We start from the raw sequence: 21,172 nt of genomic DNA, 5'->3' as shown, positions 1-21,172 counted from the left end.
CTAGTCAATTTCTATCGTCGCTTCATTCCTGATTGTGCAACTCTCACTCAACCACTCACCGATCTATTGGCATGCAAGCAGAAAAACAAAGCAATCCCTTACAAAAATGTCGTGTGGTATAACTGTGTGGTACCCGGCTTTACCACACGAATTACCACATGAATGTAGGTTACCACATGGTTACCACATGAACATCTGTGGTAATTTTCCATATCCTTGTGTGGTAACGTCAGCTGGTAGCTGTGGTAATTTGTTGTCTATGTGGTACTTCTGTGGTAAATCAAAATTACCACATGAATGCATGTTACCTCATGATGCCATTGTGTGGTAATATAAATTCAAATATGTGGTATTTGTGTGGTATTGTTATATTTCTGTGGTAAATCAAAATTACCACAGGAATGAATGTTACCACATGATGCCATTGTGTGGTAATGTGAATTCAAATATGTGGTATTTGTGTGGTATTGTATACTTCTGTGGTAAATCAAAATTACCACATGAATGCATGTACCTCATGATGCCATTGTGTGGTAATGTAAATTCAAATATATGGTATTTGTGTGGTATATTGTTATACTGCTGTGGTAAATCAAAATTACCACATGAAAGCATGTTACCGCATTAGCCCATTGTGTGGTAATGTAAATTCAAATTAATATGTGGTATTTTTGTGGTGTTATGCTCTGCGGTAAATCAAACTTACCGCATGAATGCAATACCACATGATGCTATTGTGTGGTTATGTCAGTTCAAATATGTGGTATTTGTGTGGTATTGTTATACTGCTGTGGTAAATCAGAATTACCACAGGAATGCATGTTACCACATGATGCCATTGTGTGGTAATGTCAATTCAAATATGTGGTATTTGTGTGGTATTGTATACTTCTGTGGTAAATCAAAATTACCACATGAATGCATGTACCTCATGATGCCATTGTGTGGTAATGTAAATTCAAATATATGGTATTTGTGTGGTATTGTTATACTGCTGTGGTAAATCAAAATTACCACATGAAAGCATGTTATACCGCATTAGCCCATTGTGTGGTACATGTAAATTCAAATATGTGGTATTTTTGTGGTGTTATGCTCTGCGGTAAATCAAACTTACCGCATGAATGCAATACCACATGATGCTATTGTGTGGTAATGTCTATTCAAATATGTGGTATTTGTGTGGTATTGTTATACTGCTGTGGTAAATCAAAATTACCACATGAAAGCATGCATGTTACCACATTAGCCCATTGTGTGGTAATGTCAATTCAAATATGTGGTATTTGTGTGTTATTGCCCTTCTGTTGAAAATCAGAAATACCACACAAAAAAGTTATCGCACCCATAACTTAGACCCCCCTCAGCTCACCCCCTATCAAAATTAAAAATTGATTCGCCGGGGGGGGGGGCCGGGGGGGGCGGTGACAGGCTTGCGCATGCGCACTTACCGCCAACATTTGAAAAGAATTCCGTTGCGTTGCAGTTTATTGAGCTCCATCATATCGAGAAGTGTGACGAAGAAGGCCGTTAATAATTCAACTACTTAAAGAATACGGGTTAGATATGGACAACGACTTCGAAGACATTTGCAGTAGGCTAAACAGTAAGTTAGATAACCATTTTCTATGATTTTCTTTTCGTAGTTTGTTAAATGCCCCGGCTTGCAACTAGCTAAAGATTTCGTCAATGAAAATGACATGACACTGGCAATCCCACCCTGTCCAACCGGGCGCTCGCCCGGCCCCGAGCGCCTGCTCGCTGCTGTGATGTGGACCACTGGCTGGTGGTCTCAAAGTCTGCACACAGCACACCTAACGATTTGAGTTTTAGATTTAACGTGAATTTCCTATTATTTTACAAAATCTTTCAATTGATGATGTTCCTTGTATTCTTATGAGTAAGTGTGCAAAAAGTTTCATAAAAAATTGAGAGAAATAATTGATTTTCTTGGGAAAAAATCTCGGCCAGTCATGGTCATTTTGATTGAACAAAATGATTAGTGGTACTGGTAGGATGGGGGTCGGGTGTCCGGACAGTTTATCTTTTTGAAGCCTTCTTTTTTGTCTTTGGATTACACTAAAAATATGAATTCAATACTTTTAATCATCTTCTATTTTGTTCCTTATAAATAATATTTCCTAACATTTTGTACTAAAAATTGATGGAACTTCGCTTGTAATTTTTTCCAAATGACTTTCTAAAATTGATCGTCCGGACACACAACCTGTCCGGACACACAACAACTAGGTAATACTAATAGTGGCCGATGTCTGCGCACCTATTCACTTTACACAGACCTATTACACATGATGCGAAGATTTCGATAAGAAAGCAGTCACAGAGGCTGCATTTTGAGGCCGTCACATGAAATGCCCAGGAAAGATCGTTTCATATGCAATTCCAATGCACCCCCCACCAACATGATCAAAAATAAGATTGTTGAGACTTAATTCCATTCCAGTTCGTTCATTTCAGATTTTCCTATAATTTTTTTCTTACCGTTGTGTTGGCACCTAAGTTGGGACTTGAGATCACCTCGTTTTATTTACAGTCAAGACCTGTTCCTGCTATGCTAGCGAGAAGTGCTGATACCGGAAGGGGTATTTTAACGATTATCAGCCAATAGTTCGACTAGACTTGACTCACAGAGTGACATAGACCCTTGAGTAAATAAACCGATGTCTATGGACAATTACACACACTAGATACATCCATACATGCTCGAAATTTGACGGTATAAAGCCATATTTTAGTATGTATTTCCACTCCTAGTACTATCCACTCCCCCATCATATATGTTCTATATTGTGCTAGATATATTATTCTGAACCTTCTTCATGTTTTTCTATGTTAGGGGAGTGCATATGGAACTCTTGCCAATGCCCTAAATTCATTATTTTCCCACCATTTTGAGTCAGATTTTTTATGAATAGATCTGTTTATGACATTTCAGGAGAAAGAGAGGGAGACCCAAAACTACCTGTCCTGGCATCACATTTGAGGAGAAGAAGTCGATGAATATGACCTAGCCCGGGGGAGTTTCCAGAAGAAGGCCCAGAACCACCGGCCGCCAGGAGTGGAGGTCCTTTGTTGTTGCTCTACATGTCAGGAGGCATCGGGCAGTAGGTAAGACTAAGTACAGTAGGCTCTTTCAGGTGTAAAGTTTATTTTTTGTTTGGAGTCGTTGCATATCTTCCATTATCAGAATCGCGCAGATTCGGATGTGCGCAATCTTGGGGCACCTTATCTGTCAATAGTCCTAACTGTACTTAGAGGACTCTGTGATGATATTTTTATCATTTTTACATTGTACCAGGGGTATTTTTATTCACGGAGCCTAGACAAGTCTCTGTTGCTTGTAGAACTTGGTACACAAAGATGGATTTCCGTAAAAAATCCACCTTTCCCACAATAATTTTTGGGCAAACATTTAATTTGTCCAATTTGTAAGCCTTTGTAATCTAAATATAAAAAATTAAGGCTTAAGAAATGTTAATTGTAAGCAGGTAAACATTTCGAAGGATCACTTGCTTGCAATTCCCAAGCTATATAACACAATGACATGACCTTTAACTGGAGTGACGTCCATATGCAAGAAAATACAGAGAGAATTGGTGCAAATGCATAGCTGATTGTGCTAGTATTAGATTCCAGGCTGACGTGTGTAGTATTTAGGAACTCCGAGACATAAAACTAGATACAATGAATTTAGAAGTTGAGATGATTTAATCTGTTCCAAGATGTCCGATCATATTGTGATCATGTGTACATAAAGGGGATTGAGCCCTCGACGTTGACTGTTAGCACAGTCTTACAAACATAACAACGTGTATCGGTTTGGACGTTCTAATGACAAGTTTAGAGTGTAATTTGGCGCTAATACAGTTCGCAACGGTTGATCTGGCGATGCCAGAAAACTAATTTCACCTCAAAATTTGTCAGATTTTTTGGCCAAATATCTATTCAATTTAATGTGTTCTAAAACTACTAAAGATTAAGTATAAGAATAATAATATATTCATAAATTCATATTCATATTCATAAATTTAAAAAAATAATGTAAGGCCTAACTTAACCACATTTAGGGCCTATTACTATTGTATATTTAAAGCTTTTATACAGATTGTCTTTAATTTGTGGAAGTTAAAAATCAAGATGATGATTAGATCTAGAATTCTCAGATCTGAAAATTAGACCATATCTTACCTTAAAAATCCTGCAAAATTTTCTAAATGCCTCATTTTGCCAGCCACATTTGAAAGGGTTCCTGCCCATTACGAAAGCTATGCACTTTAAAAGATTCATATTATTATTCTTAAAAAGACAAAAATTGAAGTGACATAAAGTAAGCTGCAAACAGTTGCTGGATACTCTTTGCATTAATATGTTCCTCACACTGACACTGCTGTTACAGTTCCATGTAAAAATTGAACATTGAAATTGCATGCACATTAATGAGTGGCACATGCGAAGAATTACTTGTAGGACCCTTAGGCTTACTACACCATATATTTTGCGTCTTACCTACTGTGCATGTGCCATGGCTGGGACATGTACTTGTAGATTCTGCAATTTCTTGGCATGATTGAGGTTAACATTTTTTTCTCTCTCTCTTTTTTGCAGCCCTGGTAGAAGCACCATCTTGATACTATCATTCAAACTCTCATCAGCTGTATCATTATAGGTGGACTAAAAGAACAATATTCATGCAGATATAATGGTGAGTAAAAATGTATCCTTTTTGGAAGGTATTTTTTATTATTATTGTGTTATTTTGATTATTTACATGTGCATGAACATGAGATGCAGTTAAATAATTTTGATTTTGTAACCACTCTGATACAAAGCTTGTGTAATGCTCTTACAAGGTTCATGCTGTTGTCAATTCAAACGTAATAGATAGGCATAAGTGAAACATCAACACCTAATGTGCATTTATGATCACATCAGAATTGATCTTCGTTATGTGAAATTGGCAACTTGTAATTTCTTATTCAAACTGATGGAATTATCCCATAACCATTTAAAACACATTTAAAAAAAGCATGAATTAAAATCATGTTTAATTAAAATAAATATTTTTTCAAAAATAAATTTACTCTAAAATGTCCTTCCCTATACAGAGATGGTTTGGAGGTGCAGCAGATCATGAGGGCATCAAGCCCCCTCCCCGGACTTGACTTTACATGTTAATATTTGAAGTATAAATATGTAACAAACCCCACATTGTTTTTTAATCATTTTTTAAAAAGTTTGGAAATTGATATTGAAACCATGTAGTTTTTAATGAATATAAAATAGTTAATACAGGAAAGGCTTTTATGTTTATCTTCTTCTGTTATTTTTGCAGATGCCTTAAGTTGGAATGGAAGGTGTCCTGAATCTGCACCCATTCATCTGGTTTCGTAACTCCTTTCATAGTGCTATTGGAACCTGCTCCCTACCAGTATAACATCAAACAGATTGGAAGAATAAAGGCCGATGGGAAGTGCCTTTTATATTTCTACTTGCCACAAAGCAGTCCATATGGTTTAGCGCAATCTAAACTGGACTATTGTAATGCTCTTCGTGCTTGAATTAGGGCGATCTGGACTGACTGCAGATAGTACAGAATGCTGCATCTATTGTGCCATTTGCCATACGCCAACTTCGCTGGCTGCAAGTCAAGGAAAGGATATACATGAACATCAGTGTCCGTCTCCTGATTTTCAAAGTCAATGACAGAGATCCAGATTACATGTATTATAAGGAATCCCTTGTGCGTCATTTCCATTCTAGGCGCACTTGCCTTTTTATTTTTGTGATCATTACGCACCTACAAATTAGCTACTGGTGATGCAACTTTCTCCACTACTGCTCCAAGGCCATGGAATTAGCTCCTTCCTCTCCTCCAGTTGTCAACAACCTTGGATCAATCCAAATACAATTTGAGAAGACCTACCATATTCCTGATCTTTGCTCTGTACTTACAACAATACTGTCACTGCCTGGTAATTTGAATTTTTTTAAATCTCATGTGCTGACTAGGATGGCGTCTCAATTCATCCAAATTAGACAAGGGATAATAAAGTAATGTATGACATTCTAACCTCTGCATTATTTTGGTGAAAGAGCTCTAAGCATATGCAAGTAGCAAGCTGATGATGTCATACTGACGTACATTGTACATGTACACGTATGTTAAGGTCTTAAAGAGGACCTGAGCTTAACGTGTAACTCGCCGGGTAAGTTCGCGATAAAGTGTTAATTGCAATTATAATGTACGCGCGCGCACCGAATGGGGAGTTTGTGCGAGAAAATCACTTCAGTTCAGTAGTACACTGTTCCCCGACGGTACCATCAATATTCCATAAAACATGTGAGTATTAATACAGAAAGAATAATACAATTTCAGTTTATGTAATATAATTCGGCGCGTGAATTTATACAATCTATGGTCTACCGCATTTCATTCGTTATTCGTATGTAATAGCCTTGAATACTCTTGCCAGTCTTGGCTGCTCTAAGTTATAGGCCTAGGTAACCCAGGGAGCTCCCGCCCGCTACGCTGGCGGGAGCCCAGGGCGCTTACCGTGTATTTGGCCATAGACACACTGCAGTATAGACACGGGACTAGGGTAATATGTGGACTGAAGTTAGCAACCAAATCATGTGAAGTGAACATGCTGCAAATTAACTGCTGGCATGCCGCAGGGGAGTCTTTTTGAAGTTTTGGTCGCTAACATCAGTCCATACCAACATTATGGTGCATGGCGAATCCAAGCAGCCATAGATGCATGAGACTGACCTGCATGACTATACCGTATGGGTAGGCCTACTAGTATTCAACCCGGCATAATTCAAAGATTTTGACATATTCCCCAAAATATTAAGAAATAGGGAATTTATCTTAATTTCATTCCTTTGACTTCCAGGGTAATCTGTTGTCGATATTTTCTTTGTCAATCTGTCGACTGCATGCGCGGAGGATCGAATTATGCGGCGATGGCCTTTTGCACTGAATGGTACATTGTAGGCCTAGGCTACTAGTATTCAACCTAGTGAGGATTGATAGCAAATCTCAAAAGGGTTTAGATTGCTAAATTAGATCTAGATCTATGTAAGTCTCTGGCTTTGATTAATTCCCTGTCTGGTCTCATCTCAAATGGTCTAGTCCATAGTCGGATGGGACAAGAGCAGATCGAGAGACAGGGCCATCTTTCATCGCTAGGTTGAATATTAGTGCCGACGGGTTGAATACTAGTACCAAAATCCGTCGCCGTATAATTCGATCGCCCGCGCACACAGTCAACTGGTTGAAGAAAAAAATAACGGAAAAAGAATAACCAGCATTTGCTCTTGGAAATAAGACGGGTCTGAAATTCAGGTAAATTCTATATTTCTATAAATTTGAGGAAACTCTCCAAACGGGTTGAATACTAGTGCCCTTACGGTATGCAGAGCGAAGCCATAATATATTGAAATTTAGCCTTTCCTGATTGCGATATTTAGAAAAGCGGTGGGTATATTGACCTTGAAATGTGACTTGCTAGGACATTTGTGAACAGTTAGTCATGTTAGTGTTATGGTTGTGGTGAGGTATGCTTGTAAGTTGTATTGGTACTGGTATACCTCAGGTGATGTTCGTGCAGGCTCCACTACACTTAACTACTGCTACACTACGCTCCACCTACCCGAACATCGGGACAGTGAACCAATTCGGATATACCGAGTCACAAAAGGTGGGATCAAATGGTGGTTTATTGTAAAAAATCTAGGAAAAATATGTAACGAGGGATATGAATGACTTAATATCTTACTCTACACCGTATTTCACTCCGTGTTCATCCTACGCCTACGGTTATCCTCAACATTGGTGATTTTGGGCCAGTATCTTTTTCCTCACACGTATTATTCACGGCCGATTTTAAAAAATTGCATGCGATCGTGAGGAAAAAGATACTGGCCCAAAATCACCAATTTTGAGTATAACTGGAGGATGGACACGGAGTGAAATATTGTACGGGTGTAGAGTAAGATATTAAGTCATTCATATCCCTTGTTACATATTTTTCCTAGATTTTTTACAATAAACCACCATTTGATCCCACCTTTTGTGACTCGGTATATCCGAATTGGTTCACTGTCCCGATGTTCGGGTAGGTGGAGCGTAGTGTAGCGGTAGTGAATTGGAGTGGAGCCTGCACGAACATCGCCTGAGGTAGTACTGGTAGTGGTAATCGACCGGTGCGAAACTGCACTTGTGCCATGCCCATTGATTAACTGTGTTATGGTGTTTGGGTTGCAAGTTCTATCCTCAACATTGTTTAATACATGCATGCTGACTGTCAAGTTGATTCACTTCTGGTTCTATTATTTCTCGTGTCCACAAGCACAACACGACTTTTATTGCTTGATTTTTCTGTGCGCGGCGGCATGTAAATTGTAATGAACCCTTGCGTGATTTAGTTAGAGTTTGATCTATTCTCAGATAATAATTATTTGTGTATAGATCTAACTCTAACTAAGTCACGCAAGGGTTCATTACATGCCGCTGCATACAGAAAAATCAAGCAGTACAAGTCGTGTGTTGTGCTTGTGGACACCAGAAGTGGGATTGCAGCACGTGGTTCATGATGCAAGGTTAGTAATATTAACCTCACAGTATGTGTGAGTGGTTTTAAGTTAAAGATGTACGTGTATCTCTCTACCTGTTTTAATTTAAAACTGTAGGTGTGCCTCTACCTCAAGTGATGTTCGTGCAGGCTCCACTTCACTACTGCTAAGCTCCACCTACCCGAACATTAACCCAGGGAGCTCCGGCTGCGAAGCGGGCCTGAGCCAGACATAGACATGGGACTAGGGTAGACTGGAACCTCAAAAAAGCGAAAAGTTCTGTTGCGATACCCCTCCTAATTTTTTCAAAATTCATTACAAAATGGCCGATCGAGACTGGGGTAGAAGGACAGAACTTTTCTTTTTTTTGAGGTTCCAGTCTGTGCCTCGATGTCAGGATACTGCCACATGATAGACCTTCATCCATATAATCGTGGTAAGTGCATAATTTCTGTTTACACAATTTTCTTCCAAGTTATTATGACCACAATCTACCCTTGTCCTGTGTCTATGTCTAAATGCACGGTGGACTCCTGGGCTGCGGCAAGCTTCGTGGGCCGGAGCTCCCTGGGTTACCCGAACGTGAACTCGTTCTGATACTCCAATTGACAAAGATGGAATTTTATGGTGAAAAATAAAAAATTCATGCAACATCATGATCTTTAAAAACAATCAAATTTAATATTCTTACTTTACACAAAGTTTCACTTGTTTTCCATGCTTCTATCAGCCTCAAAATTGGTGATTTACAGCCGACATGGAGTTCCTCACACTTGATTAATTATTCACTGTTTTTTCAAAACATGGCATGTGCGAGGGCCATGTTGGAGGTAATTGTTAGATTGCTGTCATAACTTTCCAAGGTAATAGATATACTTTATAATACGTAGAAATCGGGGTAATCAAGTATCACTGACAAGTCTTAGGTCACATGATCAAGGTAAAATGTCATTTATTGTCAATGAACGTAGTATTGAATCATTTGAATGGTGTTTTTTGTGAATAACTATTTATAGTAGTTTTCAAAGTCAGCACTGCTGCTATATTGAATTGCGCAATGCAGGTGAGACTGCCAGATGCGCTCGCCTTTTTAAAATTTTATTTTTATGTTTTGGTGTCCACACACACATTTATTTTCAGGAACTTGCAAGATTGCAATCACAACATCCCTTTATGCGACTAGTGTAGAGACTTGAAGTTGGTAAGTTCTATAATAACTTATTTTATTAATTATTTTCTTTGATATATAACATCTAAAGTAAGATCCCCCTGAAAACCTATCAAATCTTCCAATATACAAATTATCAAGTCTAATCCAAGCATGGGATATAGCAAGATTTGTTATGGAGTCATTAAAGCACAGAATTTGCATATTTTGAAAAAAGTGTTATTTTTGCTCATGTTCCTCTTCATCATCATCATTATCTGGTATAGGAAGAAGGCAGTGGCCTGTAATTCTTGGTCATTCCATCTATGGTTTTAGTCTGGTGAATTTATTACTGTACGCATGCAGTTGTGCGTATTGAGGCATTAACCTTTTGCCCCTACAGACAGAATCACTCTTGCGCCATATTTATTTCAAGGGTCTGATGGACTACTAATTAAGCTCACAATAAGTTTGCTTGGTTTATTATAAAGAAAAGCATTGTGTGTATACATTACAAACTTGATGCTGTCAGATCTATGCACTGTTTTGCAATGTCTGGCGACAGATGTTATTCTATGTGTTGGCTAAGAATTGACACAACAATAGTAAATCAAATTCATTACATTGATATTCAAATTAAGAAATTATGTTTTTTAATATTATTCCACATACAAAAGTATACCTGATTCTCTTGCCATGGTCTCAGGTCCAAGGTCCAAGGTCAAATAACTCTGATAAGACTTAGGTCTTACACATGATCATGGTCTAATATCTTTTCGGGCAAATGAATGTACCTGGTAGTGTTTTTTTGTGAATAATTATTTTCTAGTAGTTTCTAAGTTTAGCACTGCTGCTACATTGAATTGCTCAATGGGAGTGGAGGATGTTCACACATTGTGTGCGGGAATTACCAATTGAATTCGATGACCTGGGTAATAATATATCTGTAAAGCGCTTAGACATGTCGTTGTGATGAATTAAGCACTATTTAAAAAAGTGTCTTGTTATTATATTAATGTCTTTTTGTTTTATTTTATGTTTTGGTTGCTACACTCAATTTTTTCAGGTACTTCCAAGAATGCAGAATCACAACCTCACCTCACTTTATGCGACTAGTGTAGAGACTTAAAGTTGGTAAGTTCCAAATTAACTTATTTTATTCAAGTTTTTCATCTATAACATCTAAAGTAATGATGAGATGCTCCAGCCCTGAAACTCACAGGACCATTCATGCCAGGCTTCTTGAACATTATCTGTGAGCTTCATTTTCTTTATGTATTTGAGTTTAATATATTTCATAGTGTATGAATTCGAATAATTATTTAAATTCATATACTATGAAATAATTAAACTCAGATAATGCAAGTGACTCTCAATCAAAAATACTGCCGTGATCACTGACAACATGCCAATCTTTCTTTTATGAGGCTTGTTGATTTTGTCTTTCTATCTTGCCTGTACAGCAGAGAGCAATTAGAAAGGCATGGTTTAACGTCTCATGACCAAGGTCAATGAACCTTGAATCATGTTGGGGGTAGTTGTTTTTTCCACCACAACTTTGAAAGTTTATGGAACTGGTGCATGAAAATTGACATAAGAGTAAAGAAGTATCACTGAACATCCTGTGCAAGATACAGATCACATGACTAAGGTCTATGGTCAATGAACATTGGTCAATTTCTTTGTTGATTTACCATAATAACTTTGATAGTTAAAGCATGGAGCTCTTACAGAGATAGCTCTATGGTTAAAGGATGTAGTTCATGAAACTTGGTCATAAGAGTAATCAGGTATCACTGAACCTGCTCTGCAGGTCACATTAATAAGGTAAAAGGTCACTTAGTGTCAAATTGTTGTCATGTTGTGGGCAATTATTGAATTACCATCATAGCTCATTGCCATCATAAAGTTTATGGATATTGTTAATGTTAATGCAATGTGGACATATGGGTAATCTAGTATCATTGCTCATCTTGCACAAGTCTAACATGTACATGTAGGTTCCTAGATCAAGGTCAAATGTCATTAAGGGTTAATAAATGTAGTAGTATATTAAGATAAGAACATTGTGTTTTTGTGAATAGTGAATTTATAGTTGTTTTTAAAGTCAGCACTGGTGCTATATTGTATCGTGGATGCAGGGGAGACTACCAGAGTCACTCCACTTTTATTACTTGATATTTTTATTTTTAGTTTCTTTTGTCTTGTTTTTTATTTGTTATTTGTATGTTATGTGTTTTAGAACCACTGATACATTTTGTTTTTGTGTTTTTACAGGCATTTATCTGATCACCGGATCTCGGCCTCCTTTCCCTTTACCAGTTTAAGACTAGACTAGGTAATTGCAAGATAAACTTATTTCCTCTCAGTTTTTCATTGATGTTTAAAATCAAAGTAAGACCACATCCCAAAGAACCCATTAATTCTTCCAGTTTATTCATCCATTAAGTCACAAAAGTCATCATATCAAGAATCTGCTTCCAAACAACCCTTGCTGTATGTCTTAAACTTTGTTTCAACTTGAATAACATGTTACACTGAAAGATTTGATGGGGTTCTTCAGGGGGCACTTACTCTTAATGTTGGGTAATTTATGAATTTTTCATCTTCATATTTAAAGAAAGGGGTGCATGAATATTGTTCTCCACCCCAACCATCCTTGAACTGCTTGGGAATATTATACTTTACAAATAGGATCTACATGTAACTTAAACCATACAATTAGCAGTAGTGCCAAATCATCTACTGCCATCCCGTCCACCCACCACATGATCTGCCATTTTTTCTAAGCCATTTTGTTCATCAACATTTCGTCTAATTGCCAATTGATCCAATAGCCTTTTTGTCTAACAAAAACCTGTGTGTTTTCCAATTGGGGGCAGCAAAATTATTTCCTAATTATACCTTGCAGATAAAATAAATGATTAAAAAAAATCATGCTGATAAGTATACAAGCCTACCTTCGGGAATTGAATGATGTGGTACAGCAATACAGACCTCCTTTCTCTCTTTATCAAATTACACAAACAAAAGGGGGAATGGAGTGGTTAAAATGATAAAATTGAAATAAGGGTCCTTTGATTGTTAATTTACCTTTTTTTACAAGTCTACACCCAAAAAAGTAAAAGTGAAGAGTCAGTGAGTGATGCGCTCAAAAAATTTGCGCAGTGGATGAATCTGGAAAACGTTTAGTAAGGGATACAAAAATGTTATTTTTGAGGTATATTAAATTGCGATCGTGGCCTTTGAAAAAGACATTTGATGCACATGGACACAATTCATTTTTACACAGTTCTGTATAGAGCCAATGAAACTGAGTAATACCCATATCAACGAATATATAAAGGATTTTTTTTCACAAGGGGGTTCTGTTGTAGTTTATCCCAAAAAATGAAACTCTTAATCTGTTAGCTATAAAAGTTTGGTTTTGCCTATACTACAGGTAAATCATACAGATTGTGAGCAGAGATAAAGAAAGAAGGACAAACTGGAAGGAGGCAGAAGTCCAAGCACTCTGCTTTTTAGCAGCATTGAACAAGAAATCCCTCTTTTAATTTGGAGTAATGGTGAGTTGCAATGCATGATTCAATTTTTACTAGGCCCAGATAAGATCAGGATACGCTTTTAAAAGCTAGGTTACGATTTTAAAAGCTAGGATACGATTTTAAAAGCTAGGTTACACTTGAAAGCAAGGTTCCTTTTTTATGTAGCTTACTGTTTAAGCAGGTTAAGCTATAAGGACAGGTTACACCATAAGCTTGAAAGCCAATTAAAGCCAGGTTAGACTACAAGGACAGGTTTCTTCAGGGGGTGTTTCACAAAGATTTAGATATTAGTTGTACATCATGTACGCAGTAGTGCGCGTCCTCTCTGCATCCAACCAATTCAGTGATGTCTTTTTTACTGCTAGCTCTCCCAGATACGATCAGCATTCATTTTAAAGGCCAGTTTACACCTGAAAGCAAGATTATTCTTTTAAGCAGCTAAACTCTTTAAAGGAGGTTAAGCTATAAGGACAGGTTACGTCATAAGCACGGGTATCACACTTGAAAGCCTATTAATGCCAGGTTAGACTACAAAGACGGGTTTCTTCAGGGGGTGTTTCACAAAGATTTTAATATAAGTCGTACATCACATACGCAGTAGTGCGCGTCTTCTCGGCATGATCCAACCAGTTCAGTGATGTCTTTTTTTACTGCTTGCTCTCCCAGATAAGATCAGCATACATTTTAAAAGCCAGTTTACACCTGAAAGCAAGATTATTCTTTTAAGCAGCTAAATTCTTTAAAGGAGGTTAAGCTATAAGGACAGGTTACATCATAAGCACGGGTATCACACTTGAAAGCCTATTAAAGCCAGGTTAGACTACAAAGACGGGTTTCTTCGGGGGGTGTTTCACAAAGATTTAAATATTAGTCGTACATCCCTTACGTAGTAGTGCGCGTCCTCTCGGCATGATCCAACCAGTTCAGTGATGTCTTTTTACTGCTAGCTCTCCCAGATAAGATCAGCATTCATTTTAAAAGCCAGTTTACACCTGAAAGCAAGATTATTCTTTTAAGCAGCTAAACTCTTTAAAGGAGGTTAAGCTATAAGGACAGGTTATGTCATAAGCACGGGTATCACACTTGAAAGCCTATTAATGCCAGGTTAGACTACAAAGACGGGTTTCTTCAGGGGGTGTTTCACAAAGATTTAAATATGAGTCGTACATCACGTATGCAGTAGTGCGCGTCCTCTCGGCATGATCCAACCAGTTCAGTGATGTCTTTTTTAGTGCTAGCTCTCCCAGATAAGATCAGCATTCATTTTAAAAGCCAGTTTACACCTGAAAGCAAAATTATTCTTTTAAGCAGCTAAACTCTTTAAAGGAGGTTAAGCTATAAGGACAGGTTACATCATAAGCACAGGTATCAACGTGAAAGCCTATTAAAGCCAGGTTAGACTACAAAGACGGGTTTCTTCAGGGGGTGTTTAACAAAGATTTAAATATTAGTCGTACATCACGTACGCAGTAGTGCGCGTCCTCTTGGCATGATCCAACCAATTCAGTGATGTCTTTTTTACTGCTAGCTCTCCCAGATAAGATCAGCATTCATTTTAAAAGCCAGTTTACACCTGAAAGCAAGATTATTCTTTTAAGCAGCTAAACTCTTTAAAGGAGGTTAAGCTATAAAGACAGGTTACATCATAAGCACAGGTATCACACGTGAAAGCCTATTAATGCCAGGTTAGACTACAAAGACGGGTTTCTTCAGGGGGTGTTTCACAAAGATTTAAATATTAGTCGTACATCACGTATGCAGTAGTGGCGTCCTCTTGGCATGATCCAACCAGTTCAGTGATGTCTTTTTTTACTGCTAGCTCTCCCAGATAAGATCAGCATTCATTTTAAAAGCCAGTTTACGCCTGAAAGCAAGATTATTCTTTTAAGCAGCTAAACTCTTTAAAGGAGGTTAAGCTATAAGGACAGGTTATGCGAGTTGATTTCCACGCAATAACTTGAAAAATATCTAATGAATTTTAAAAATATTTGGTGTGTAGGTAGATGACACCAAAATACAGGCTAAGTTTGAATTCGGAGTCCGCAGGTCAAAGGTCACAGCTCGTTAGGTATGCGAGTTGGTTTCCGCGCAAAAACTCGAAAAATATTTAATGGATTAAATTTTTTTGGTATGTAGGTAGATGACACCAAAATACAGGCAAAGTTTGAATTCGGAGACCGCTGTTCAAATCATCATCCCCATCATCATCACCCCCATCATCATCACCCCCATCATCATCACCCACATCATCATCATCACCCCCATCATCATCACCCCCATCATCATCATCACCCCCATCATCATTATACACCCCCATCATCATCACCCCATCATCATCACCCCCATCATCATCATCACCCCCATCATCATCACCCCCATCATCATCACCCCCATCATCATCAGCCTCAGACATCAGCGCATACCATACCAAAGCATGTTGCTATGCTGCACGTGTTATACATGGCCGGTGCGGATCGGAGAGAGAGGGGGGATAATATTGCGTGGGAACGAAATAATATTTTGTGGGAACGAAAGTGTATTTCGTGGGAACGAAATAATATTGCGTGGGAACGAAATAGTATTTCGTGGGAACGAAATAGAATTTCGAGGGAACAAAATTATAATGCACGGGTAATTTTGCAGGTCAAAGGTCACAGCTCATTAAATATGCGAGTTGATTTCCACGCAATAACTCGAAAAATATCTAATGAATTTTTAAAATATTTGGTGTGTAGGTAGATGACACCAAAATACAGGCTAAGTTTGAATTCGGAGTACGCAGGTCTAAGGTCACAGCTCTTTAAGTATGCGAATTGGTTTCATCATAACTTTGAAAGTTTATGGATCTGACTCATGAAACTTGGACAGAAGAGTAATCAGGTATCACTGAACATCCTGTGCAAGTTTTAGGTCACATGTTCAAGGTCAAAGGTCATGTAAGGTCAATGAACTTTGGCCATGTTGGGGATATTTGTTGAATTACCATCATATCTCTGTAAGTGTATTGGTCTAGTTCATAAAACATGGACGTAAGAGTAACCGAGTATCACTGAACATCTTGTGCGAGTTATAGTAGTTTTCAAAGTCAGCACTGCTGCTATATTGAATCGCGTGATGCAGGTAAGACCGCCAGAGGCATTCCACTTGTTACTCTAATCTCGATATGCTCTCCAAATCATGAAGCAATGTAATTTTTTTTATAACACTTTTCATTTGCTTTCATCCAACATGCAGATTTAAGTTATCGGAACAAGGCATTATGACTGGAACATGAAGGCAAGCGATGCAGAGGAAGAAAAATTATCTTTTAGATGAACTCTGCGGACATCCCAATACTTTTTCAGATGCCCCCAGTTAAGTCAACAATGGAACTTTCCAAGAAGAGGGAAGAGGACCTATGGAAAGATATCCGCCCATTTGTAGATGAGGAAAAGGTAGATCCTCTCAGCATGATCTGACCAATGCGGTGATGTCTTTTAAGGCAAGCGCACACCTTACGACCCGATCCGGCGTCACAGCTCTTGTCAGCTTGAGAGTCGCAGACCGGTCAGAGACAAGTCGCAAGGTAAACCGTAAGGATTTGACATGTCAAATCCTTATGACTGAACGGCAGGCTCAATCCAACTTCCAACCAATCAGACAGCAGAGTTGCACGACGCGTATATGATATACAACATGCATACGCTGTACGTAGCAAGCGCTATTTTCTCAGTTGCTATGGCAAAAAGCGCAGCATGCGTGAGTCAAAGACAGCATAGCATGAAAGTCGGATCGCAAGGTGTGCGGTGTCGAGGCTTATGACTACCATGCGATTTAAGCTTCGACACTGCACACCTTGCGATCCGACTACCATGCTGTCTGCTACTCACGCATGCAATATAAGGCCAGGGGGTGTTTCACAAAGATTTAAGTATGACTTAGAGTCGCACTTAAATGCCTCATTACGTGCGATATAAAAGGCATGACCGCATTGGTCAGGTCATGAGTAGAGGCAGCGCACTACTGCCTATTTGCGTTGGCATTTAAGTGCTACCTAAATCATACTTAAATCGTTGTGAAACACCACCCTGGTTACATTGTAAAGCCAGGTTAGACTATAAGTTGTTTCAATTTTAAGCCAAGTTACTATTTAATGTTGGGTTACATTACAAGGCAAGACTACATTATCAGGCCATGTTACACTTTTAGTCAGGTTACACTATAAGGTCAGTGGTGTTTCACAAAGATTTGAATATGACTCTTACATGATATGCAACATGAATCTTTTTATCAATACCGTACGCAGTAGTGCGAGTCCTCTCAGCATGATCTGACCAATGCAGTGATGTCTTTAATACTGCATGCAAGTAGGCCCAGATTACACTTTTAGATCAGGATACCTTCTAAAGCCTGGTTACGCTTTAAAGAAGGTAACTCTTTAAAGCAGGTTAAATTATTAGGAGAGGTTACACAATAAGCACATGAATCACACTTAAAAGGTCTATTGAAGCCACTTGACTTTTCAATTGCAGGTTACATTATAAGGCAAGGTTACACAATAAGCACAGGTATCACACTATCAGGCAACTCAGCCTAAATTACACTAAAAGATCAGGATACATTTTAAAGCCAGGTTTAAAGCAAGGTTACTGTTTTAAGAAGTTAACTCTTTGCAGGTTAAACTATAAGGCCAGGTTACACAATAAGCACAGGTATCACACTTAAAGCCTATCAAAGCCAGATTACTTTTTAATTCCAGGTTACATTATATAGGCCAGGGGGTGTTTCACAAAGATTTAATTATGACTTAGAGTTGCACTTAAATGCCTAGTTTTGCGCGGTATAAAAGCCATGACCGCATTGCACATTGGTCAGATCATGCAAAGAGGACGCGCACTATTGCGTATTAATGAATTAGATTGCGCGTTGCATTTCAGATACGCGTCGGCATTTAAGTGCGATTTAAGTCATACTTAATTCTTTGTGAAACACCCCCCAGGTTACGTTGACCATGTTTCAGTTTTAACCTAGTTACTCTTTAATGTTGGGTTACATTACAAGGCAAGACTACATTATCAGGCCATGTTACACTTTTAGTCAGGTTACACTATAAGGTCAGGGGTGTTTCACAAAGATTTTGATATGACTCTTACATGACATGCAACGTGAATCTTTTTTATCAATACCGTACGCAGTAGTGCGAGTCATCTCAGCATGATCTGACCAATGCGGTGATGTCTTTTATACTGCACGCAAGTAGGCCCAGATTACACTACTGCTATTTCAGACTTTGTTCTTGTATTAAAAGTCTTCAGATTACTAAAAAATAGTGGTCATAAAACTGTCTGGGAGTTATGCTTAATTTTATACCTAAAAAGCCATTTGTGACTTTGAGGATTTTTTCACTCTTATTTTTTGGAGGATTTTTTTTACAAAAACATCACGCTGATCATTTCATGACATGAATGCAAGCAAGAATAAAACCTGCAAAATAAACATTTCTAATTATATGCATTCTAATTTTATATGAATTAAACAAGGATCAATAGACCGGTTTACTAACATATTCAAATTTTATGCATACCAGTTTAACAAAGGTTGCTTCTAACAACCGGAAAGCTTGCCTGATATTTGCCGAAAATAGCAACAACTAATGTATGCAAAGTGGATTCCAAGTATTGAAATACCATTAATAGCAGGTCTGATTAATAGGTACAGGTTAATAGAATAACTCGTTACTAGGCCCCGATGGAAGAAACATCCATAAATTTGACCTTATTAGTAAATCGGTCTATTTCAGGGCGTCACTGGTACCTATCTCCTGTTGGTGGCGAGCTGCTCATCGTTGGAAAGTGAACATTGCGCGTTGGATCTCAAATCAAAAGATTTTTATTAGAATATCTCTTTTACAGTTTTATTGATCAAATTTGTATGTATCCAATATATAGTATTCCTCTGGTAATTATGGAGTCAGAAGACATGGAACTGTTATTATTTTGGCTATATAGATCCATAATGTTTTGGATATTCATGCTTGTGCAATCAACAATTTCAGGTTTCTGAATGTATCAGGATTGGGTTCTGGCTTAGTGGTCGAGGATTTGGCTTTGCGTCCCAATCCCACCCACAAACAACAATATATAGTTGACTTACCATATTATTGTATTTTAATAACTCAGGTATATGGTTTTTGTCTCACCTGCATAGCAGAGTGAGACTATAGGCGCCGCTTTTCCGACGGCGGCGGCGGCGGCGGCGGCGGCGTCAACACCAAATCTTAACCTGAGGTTAAGTTTTTGAAATGACAGCATAACTTAGAAAGTATATGGACCTAGTTCATGAAACTTGGCCATAAGGTTAATCAAGTATTACTGAACATCCTGCCTGAGTTTCATGTCACATGACCAAGGTCAAAGGTCATTTAGGGTCAATGAACTTAGACCATGTTGGGGGAATCAACATCAAAATCTTAACCTAAGGTTAAGTTTTTGAAATGTCATCATAACTTAGAAAATATATGGACCTAGTTCATGAAACTTATACATAAGGTTAATCAAGTATCACTGAACATCCTGCATGAGTTTCACATCACATGACCAAGGTCAAAGGTCATTTAGGGTCAATGAACTTTGGCCGAATTGGGGGTATCTGTTGAATTACCATCATAACTTTGAAAGTTTATGGATCTGATTCATGAAACTTGGACATAATAGTAATCAAGTATTTCTGAACATCCTGTGCAAGTTTCAGGTCACATGATAAAGGTCAAAGGTCATTTAGGGTCAATGAACTTTGGCCAAATTGGGGTATTTGTTGAATTACAGCCATAAATTTGAAAGTGTGTTGGTCTAGTTCATAAAACTTGGACATAATAGTAATCAAGTATCACTGAACATCCTGTGCGAGTTTCAGGTCACATGATCAAGATCAAAGGTCATGTAAGGTCAAAGAACTTTGGCCACGTTGGGGGTATTTGTTGAATTGCCATCATATCTCTATAAGTGTATTGGTCTAGTTCATAAAACGTGGAAATAAGAGTAACCAAGTATCACTGAACATCTTGTGCGAGTTATAGTAGTTTTCAAAATCAGCACTGCTGCTATATTGAATTGCGTGATGCAGGTGAGACGGCCAGAGGCATTCCACTTGTTTTGTATTCTAAGAATTTTATGTCGTATATATAATGCTTTTGTCTAGTTTTGTTTTTAGGAGTTTCACAGAGTATTCATTTGCTTTATACTTCGCTTTATTTTGCTGCTTTGTTCTCCTTAACAAGATATATATAGCATCATTTTGCTAGTACGTTTGTTTCTTTTGATTGCTCTTTCTTTCATGTACATATATTTTATAGAAACAGGCCCACTCTACCTCAAGTAAAAGGTTGTCTTGTACACATCGGGGTGTGGCCTTCTAATCTAAATTGTTTGGTCTTCATTATGGTATGAGATATATGGAGTTTAATTTAAACTATTATTTGAATAGTTTTGTGGAGTAGAGTATTTGTTACCCATACAGATAACATGACTTTTTTCTTTCTTAATTTAAGAGTTTTATGAAGTATATTGACGACTAGATTTGCTTCACATCTCAGTGTACTTTGTTGATTTTTTCTTCAATAAAGTTACATCAGCACTTTATTTTATATGCACATGTGTTTCTTGAGTGCTTTATGTACTGTATCTTAAGCTTATTATAATGACTTACATTCATTCATTTTATAATGTTTAAGCCTGGTGATGCTTCAGTTACTTGATGTATGTCAAATTCATAGATGCCTTAAAATTAATGTTGGGGTGTTGCAAGAAAATATTTGCGATCAATTGCAAATTTATAATGCAAATTTACAAGTAATAGATCAATTTAAACTAAAGCAAATCAATTTATACTTGTTGATGCAAAAAGC

The 21,172-nt window shown here is 37.8% G+C and overlaps 2 long non-coding RNA genes across 3 annotated transcripts; both read left to right on the top strand.

Annotated features, from left to right (window-relative positions):
• The first annotated feature begins 1,511 nt into the window (after positions 1-1,511).
• Positions 1,512-6,200, top strand: LOC135158472 (uncharacterized). 2 transcript variants are annotated; one of them, XR_010297255.1, is made up of 4 exons: positions 1,512-1,606; positions 2,957-3,129; positions 4,627-4,723; positions 5,354-6,200. It is a non-coding gene; the product is annotated as an uncharacterized LOC135158472 (long non-coding RNA). The 2 variants fall into 2 exon arrangements; XR_010297249.1 differs by having other exon boundaries at positions 2,957-3,139.
• Positions 6,201-6,216: 16 nt separating this feature from the next.
• On the top strand, positions 6,217-20,913 carry LOC129258419 (uncharacterized). The gene is made up of 7 exons (XR_010297238.1): positions 6,217-6,361; positions 8,716-9,034; positions 9,739-9,799; positions 10,812-10,879; positions 12,023-12,083; positions 13,188-13,311; positions 16,525-20,913. It is a non-coding gene; the product is annotated as an uncharacterized LOC129258419 (long non-coding RNA).
• The last annotated feature ends 259 nt before the right edge of the window (positions 20,914-21,172 follow it).

This window comes from Lytechinus pictus, chromosome 2 (genome assembly GCF_037042905.1).
Source record: "Lytechinus pictus isolate F3 Inbred chromosome 2, Lp3.0, whole genome shotgun sequence".
NCBI lineage: Eukaryota > Metazoa > Echinodermata > Echinoidea > Temnopleuroida > Toxopneustidae > Lytechinus > Lytechinus pictus.
This window is presented reverse-complemented; position numbering and strand designations above follow the sequence as displayed.